Genomic DNA, 7135 nt, shown 5'->3' with positions numbered 1-7135 from the left:
GGGTGACCCAGTCCCCAAGCTGCTGGTCACACTGCCCAGGGGCCCGCGGCCGAGGGCTGAGCCGAGACCCGGGCTCCATGAGGCACTGGGCTACAGCAGCGGAGCCAGTGTGAGTGGACGAGGGCCCACGTCACATCCAGGCCCTGGACGAGGCACAGGGACGTGCACGGGAGGACGCACACCCTGCCCGGCCAGCCGGGGTCCAATGCCCATGCTTATTTCAGGAACAATGTAAGTTATTTTTAAAGCAAAATGCATTCTTTTTAAGAGATTCTGAACATCTATTAAGTAGAAGCTGCGCCCTCCCCATTCCCAAACGCACAGGTGTGTCCCCAGTGGGACTTTGTGTTCGCTTTCACCCTGAAACACCGCGTGTGCCTGTCACTCGTCTGCAGGACGAAAATGATGCTGAGCTGCCACGCCCCCCTCAGGCTGCAGCTCCAGAGCTGAGCCAGGTCCTGAGTGAGGCCCCGGGCAGGGGGGAGCCCGCAGAGGCCAAGGCTCCAGCCCCTGCGGCCGCCGCAGTCGGGCGGGTTCCGAGGGCCGCTGCTTGTCCACTGAGAGGTGGTGTGGCTCACTCCCCCTCCTTTATGGAGATCAAACACGCTCACGCGTGTCAACATGTCCGCACACACCGGCACGCACATCAGTGCGTGGACGCGTGCCTGACTCGGGCCGCCCTACAAGCTCACCCTCCACGGCAGCGGTCCCCAGCCTCTGTGGCCCCAGGGACCGGTGCTCCCATGAGCATCTACTGCCTGATGACCCGAGGCGGAGCTGAGGGGTGGTGCCAGCGCTGGGGGCGTCTGCAGATACAGAGGAAGCTTCGCGCGCCCACCCGCCGCTCACCTCCTGCTGTGCGGCCCGGGTCCTACAGCCCACAGTACCGGTCCACGCCCGGGAGTGGGGGACCCCTGCTCTCCTCCACCAGCTCCGCACGAAGCGGGACACAGTGTCCCAGGAAACATGGGGAAGCCACCAAGCCCAGCTCGCTGGGCGGGCGTGAGAAGAGGAAGCGGTGGATGCGGCATTTCGGCAGGTGCCAGAAACGGCAGCAAGGAGGGACCCGAGCGTCCCAGCCCCGCCAGGTCGTCACGTGCCTGGCGTGCCGGGAAGCCCGGGCGGCCCTGGGCGTGTTTTCCCGCGTGTTCAGATGCGCTTCCTGAGCTCCTCGACCTGGCCCCGGTCACCTTCCCAGGGGGCCCCGCAGGCCCCTGGCGTGGTGTCCCCACTTTGTGACGATGCCCAGCCCGGGGCCAGACCCTTTCCTGTGGACGCGTCTCACTCGGCTGGACCTCTCCAGGCTCCACGCTGTTATTCGGTTATTTCCATGTACCTTAACTGTGGACAACACGGTGTGACCAGGATGTGGTGTCTGGATGTACTCAGTCCGGGCTGTTGCCATCTGAGCTGAAATCCCAACGGTTGTCCCCGTATGCCTGCCGTCTGCCTTGTCACATAAAGTGACATCAGACGCGAGGGCCTGGCCACCCCAGCCGAGGGGCATGTGACTGCTGCTCGTCTTTGGCGTAGGGCAGGCCTGTCATCCCCCCTCAGAGGGAGACGGGGCTGGGTCCCTCACGCCGGACATTGGCATCACCTGCGTCTTCAGCCGCATGAGTCGGCGCGCCCAGGACCTGCCCCGTGCCGCCGAGGGGCAGACGTGTCGGAGACTCGCTGATGGGGGTGAGAGCTATTCCGATGCGGCGGGGATTTGCTCCTGACCGTGGGTAACGTAAACGCCGTCAGCCCCCAGCAGCCGGCACGGCGGGCGGTGAGCGGGCTGGCCACGCGCTGCGCGTAATCTTAGGCGTGACGGGACTCGGCGCTTTTGAGGGCCGGCGCTCCAGTCACTGCCCCTACAGGGTCCGCTTTGTCCCCAGAACGCCCCTAAATGGTCGCTGACCCGTGCCGTGTGCCTGCAGGGCGCCGCACGGGCACTTTGGGGGTGGTCTACCAAGAAACCCTCCGAGGAGTAATCTCTTCACCAAAAAATCAGCAGAGCCGCCCATCAGCCCCGATCGGGGCTTGGGGACAGCTGCGGATGGCCAGGGTGCCAGCCCCAGAGAGCTGTGGGGCCTGGGGCCGCCCGCATGGTCAGTGTCAGCACGAGGGAGGCCTGGGCCAGTCCCCACTGCTGCCCCAAGTCCCCCCCCGGGGCCCCCTGGAACCTGCCTTCCGAGCTGGGCTCTCGCTTCTTCGCCGCGTCACACTGAGTTCATCTCTGGCGATGTGACAAAGAGAGTCGGCATTCGCTGGAATCCTAGGTAACTGCCCCAAACCAGGCGGCCCCGCCCCGGAGCATGCACAGCCGCCCAGTCCGGCATGTGGCGCGTTCACCGTGCCGGGGGGTCCACCCCGCGCACCCACACGCGCGCACACGCACCGCTCTGTCTTAAAGCCATTTATCTCTGAATGTCAAATCGCAATAATTAACCATTATTGATCTTAAATTCAATTAACTTCATTAACACAGGTCATGATGAGGGTGCTTGTAAGGGAAAGGCATTTGACAAGTGTCTTGGCTCGTGTGACATTCCGTGTGCTTGGTAGTGGCTGCAGGCTGTTCGGACTGTCCCCTTGGAGAGGCAGGGCATGCAGGGGTGGGACCGGGTGACGAGCTTTGTGCCGGGGAGTCGGGAGCCTGAGGGACTGTGCCCTGGTGCCCACCCTCTCCCCAGAGGCTGGCAGACAGCTTGTGCCCCGTGCCCTGCAGCCTCGTCACCTGTCACCGCCAGGAACGTCTAGGTTCTGCTTGACCCAGAAAGGGGCCCTCCATTTGTGATTTTGGATGAAGGGACACTTTCCATCTTGACCGCGGAGGAGAGGAGGGGCCTGGCCCACACTGGGGACTGGGGTGTGGGCTCTGGGCACCCCGCCACCTGGCGTCAGGCAGGGGTGCCAGACCGCTTCGCAAGGCCTGCTCCACACCTGTCGGGGGCGGTGTCTCCCCCCCAGCACTGCGGCAGCCCACCCCAGCCAGCGGTCAGCAGGGAGGGCTGGCTGCGTCCTGTGCTGGGCCCCGCCATGCCCCGGTGTGCTGTGAGCCTCCGTCTGCTCGTGCATGAGTGGAGCTCGGCTGCCGGAGCAGCCGCAGGGGACCAGGCCACGTGTGATGCCTGGTCTGGGTCTGCGGTTCCTCATGGGGTACAGTGTGGCCCGGCGGTGTCTCAGGGTTGCCTGGCGTCTGCCGTCCACTTTCACGACGTCTCCCATGTGGGCGTTTGGTCCCATTCAGAGAGCGTTTTCGGGCAGCAGCATGTGCCAGACCCTGGGTGAGGAGCGTGGACACACTGTCCTCAGCCACCCAGGCCCAGCCCACTGTGGGGACGAGGGGCTGCAGACCCCTCAAGGCTGCGGGCACACAGAGCGAGAGGGACTGGCTGGGCATGGAGGGGACAGCCGAGCCCCAGGGAGATGGGGCGTCAGCTGGGTTTTGGGAGGTACACTGCTCCTGGTCACGTGAGCAGAGGCCCCGATGGACCTCCCCTGGGTGCACCGAATCTGGGAGAGGCTGAGACCCCAGATGCCCCCAAGTGCCACTGCAAGACATAGGGAGCTCCCCTCGGCTGTGCCCAGTGCCACACATGGAGCCGGCTGACGGGCCGCAGGTCTCCGGGCGGAGGGGTGGCGTCCGGTGGACGGCTCAGGACTATGCTTTCTGGGGCTATGAGGACGCACAGGGAGTTGCAGGGGACGGCCAGGGGGGCACAGGGCAGCTGGGGGTACGTGCTCTCCCATCTTGAGTGGCCTGTCTGACCCCTGCCCCCACTCTGGGTGTGTCGTGAGCACCTACATTAGACTCAGGAAATGCAGGCCCCATGTCCCAGAGCCTTGGGGGGAAGGGGCGTGGCGGGAGGGGACCCCTGGACCCTCTCACCGAGCCCCTCCCTGCCTGCCACATGCGCCGTCGGGTTCTGGGGGTCAGAGAGGGGACCTCAGGGGGGGCTCTCTCTGAGGATGTGAGGGGCCTGGTGAGGGGCAGGGCTGACGGCATCGTGGGCCCCATGGAAAGCAGCCGAGCAGGAGGCAGAGACGGAGCAGGGACCCGGGGCCGAGGTGCAAGGTCACCTGTGTGGGGCCAGGGACCCTGCTGCAGGACAGATGGGCGGAGGGCGGCACCCACGTCCCAGGCCGTCCATGCAAAGCCCCTTCGCGCCTCGGTTTCCCCATCGTCGTGACCGGTGACGGTCTCACCCGGAAGGCCGTAGACATGTCGTGACACCTGGGAGGCGCTCAGCAGCCACGAGTGTCCTTCACGCTTTTGAGATCGCGCAGCCCGCTCACGAGTGTGCGGGCATCGCACGGCGCACACGAAGCATCGCATGGTGGGCATCGCATGGCCCCTCCGTCCCCAGCTCCGCCCCTCCCCGCCGTCCAGGCGGGGTCCTCCCCGGCGCGCCCCCCACGCACTCGCTCGGTGGCCGGCTCAGTGGCCCTGTCCCCGCTTGTCGGTGAGTTGCGGGTCCTCCCCCGTCAGAGCTCACGGACCCCCCCCATTCCTTCTGCAGTCAGACTTTCGTCCAGTGGGACGTAGTGAGGACCGCGTGCACAGGCGCAAGGGGCAGGCGGGTGGGGTCCCCGGCGAACGCGGTCGCGCAGCCGGCCGGGTGCAGAAGTGGGGCGTCTGCAGCACCCAGCAGTCCCTGGCGCCACCGCCCAGGCACTCCGCCACGGTGACACCACAGACCGGGCTTCCCTGACTTTGAAATTTATGTGCACGGATTCACACAGAGTCCAGCCTTTCATGTGGTGGCCCCGCCTCACGGTTGTGTGTAAGGGGCTCCCAGGGGTTTGGGGTGACAGTCGGTTCCTCTTCATCGCACGTCTGTGTGCTGGCGGCCACCTGGTTCCTTTGCTCTTACAAGTGACATGCCAAGGATGGCCATGTCCAGGTGTCCCTTGGGTGCGCGTGCGCTTCTGCCGGTGTGTGTCAGGGAGGGCGGCTGTCGCCGGGGTGTGGCGTGCAGCCCGAGCCGGTGTTCCAGATGCGCCTCGGTGGCCGCGCGGTGTAGACACACAGCAGGCATGTCAGCGTCCCCACCCCCTGCCAGCACGGGCCGTTGTCCGTCTTGTAAGCTGCTGCATGTTACTTCATGGTTGGGATGGGCTTACTTTATGTGTCCACTTTTTGGGTATTATAAGAAAAATTGCTGAGAACACCCTGAAACACGGCAGGGTTTTGCACGTGTGTGCGTGTTCTGTAGTAGTTTCCCAGCTGGGACGAACAGTTTTCGTATTTTCCATTTTGATACGTGCTGCTCAGTCACCACCCATAAATGACGGGAGCACGCTAAGCCATTAGTGACCACGTGCCATGCTCAGTGTCTGCTGCTCTAAGTTTCTCTCCCCGCTTCTCTTGAACGGTGGGGAGGTGTTGAGGGTTCTTGAATCTAGAACAAGAAACGCCTAAGTCAGACCGTGAGGGCGTCGGCATGGACACGTGACACCGGGCATGGGATGGGGACATGCAGGGCGGTGCCAGCCGGCCACTGGGCTTGGAGAAATGGATTTTAATAAGTGGAAATGAAGTTACAATCAATCGGTATTTACATATATCAGTCAAAATTATAGGACACGTGGAACTCTTTCTTCAAACTGTCTGAGAAGGTAGCAGCTCATCCTGAGTGTGACCTGCCCGCCCAGTGGTGGCCACGCGTGTGTTTGGACGGGTGCTGGGTGATGGCTGGCAGAGTGCTGGGCTGTACACTAGCCGGCCACTAGCTGTGCCGCAGGCCCCAGGGGGGGGTTCGTGGCCCCGGGGGCTGCCGAGCTGGCGCCCTGTGCTCCGAGGGAAGGGCAGGTGTCTCTGCGGGCTGCGACCTCTCCTGGGATTGCCTGTGACCACAAGGTGCCGGGGGCTCCTGAGAAGCACTCATGGCCTTGGCTCTCTGTCTGGTGTCTCGGTCCTGGGAAGCGAGAGTCAAGTGACACGCAGGGATGAGTGGGGGTGGGAGGGCACTCGAGGCTGCTCGGCCCTGCATCGGAGACTGTGGGGGAAGCTGGTGGGGACTTCTGTCTGTGGTGACTCCTGGTCTGTGGTGGCTCTTACTCTAAACAGCACCGACCCACCTATGCGAACTCAGCCAGGAGTTGCTATGAGTGTTGATCTGCCAGGCTGGGGGGCAGGGCGTGGAGCTTGGTTATGCCACCGGGCTTTGAATATCAAGCCAAGAAGTTGGGGTGGATGTGTGATCCTCTCACACCCTGTGATCTACACAACCAAGGCCATCCATCCATCATCCATGGTGGCCCCTGTGATCTACACAACCAAGGCCATCCATCCATCCATCCATCATCCATGGTGGCTAGATGATGGATGGATGGATGGATGGATGATGGATGGATGGATGGTGGATGGATGATGGATGGATGGATGATGGAAGGATGGGTGAATGATAGATGGATGATGGATGGATGGATGGATGATGGATGATGGATGGATGATGGATGGATGGATGATGGAAGGATGGGTGAATGATAGATGGATGATGGATGGATGGATGGATGATGGATGATGGATGGATGATGGATGGATGGATGATGGAAGGATGGGTGAATGATAGATGGATGATGGATGGATGGATGGATGATGGATGATGGATGGATGATGGATGGATGGATGATGGAAGGATGGGTGAATGATAGATGGATGATGGATGGATGGATGGATGATGGATGATGGATGGATGATGGATGGATGGATGATGGAAGGATGGGTGAATGATAGATGGATGATGGATGGATGGATGGATGATGGATGATGGATGGATGATGGATGGATGGATGATGGAAGGATGGGTGAATGATAGATGGATGATGGATGGATGGATGGATGATGGATGGATGATGATGGATGGATGGATGATGGATGGATGATGGATGGTTAGATGGATGGATGATGGATGGATGGATGATGGATGGATGGGTGGGTGTGTTGGGCAAGCAGTCCTTCCTTTTCTGTTTGAATCTTGGTTCCTGTCTTGAATCTGTTCATTTCCCTTCTCTCTAAACTGGAGTTCTATGTGCACAGCCCTCTTTGAAGAGGCACAATGTAAAGACTGCCCCCAAATTTCCCCAAACTGTTGCCCTATTCTCTGCTGTGATTCCCCCCAGATTTTGAGATCACTGGGTG

The sequence above is a fragment of the Pteropus alecto genome, unplaced genomic scaffold (assembly GCF_000325575.1).
Source record: "Pteropus alecto unplaced genomic scaffold, ASM32557v1 scaffold89, whole genome shotgun sequence".
Lineage (NCBI taxonomy): Eukaryota > Metazoa > Chordata > Mammalia > Chiroptera > Pteropodidae > Pteropus > Pteropus alecto.
The sequence above is the reverse complement of the archived record's forward strand: the minus strand, read 5'-3'. Positions refer to the sequence as shown.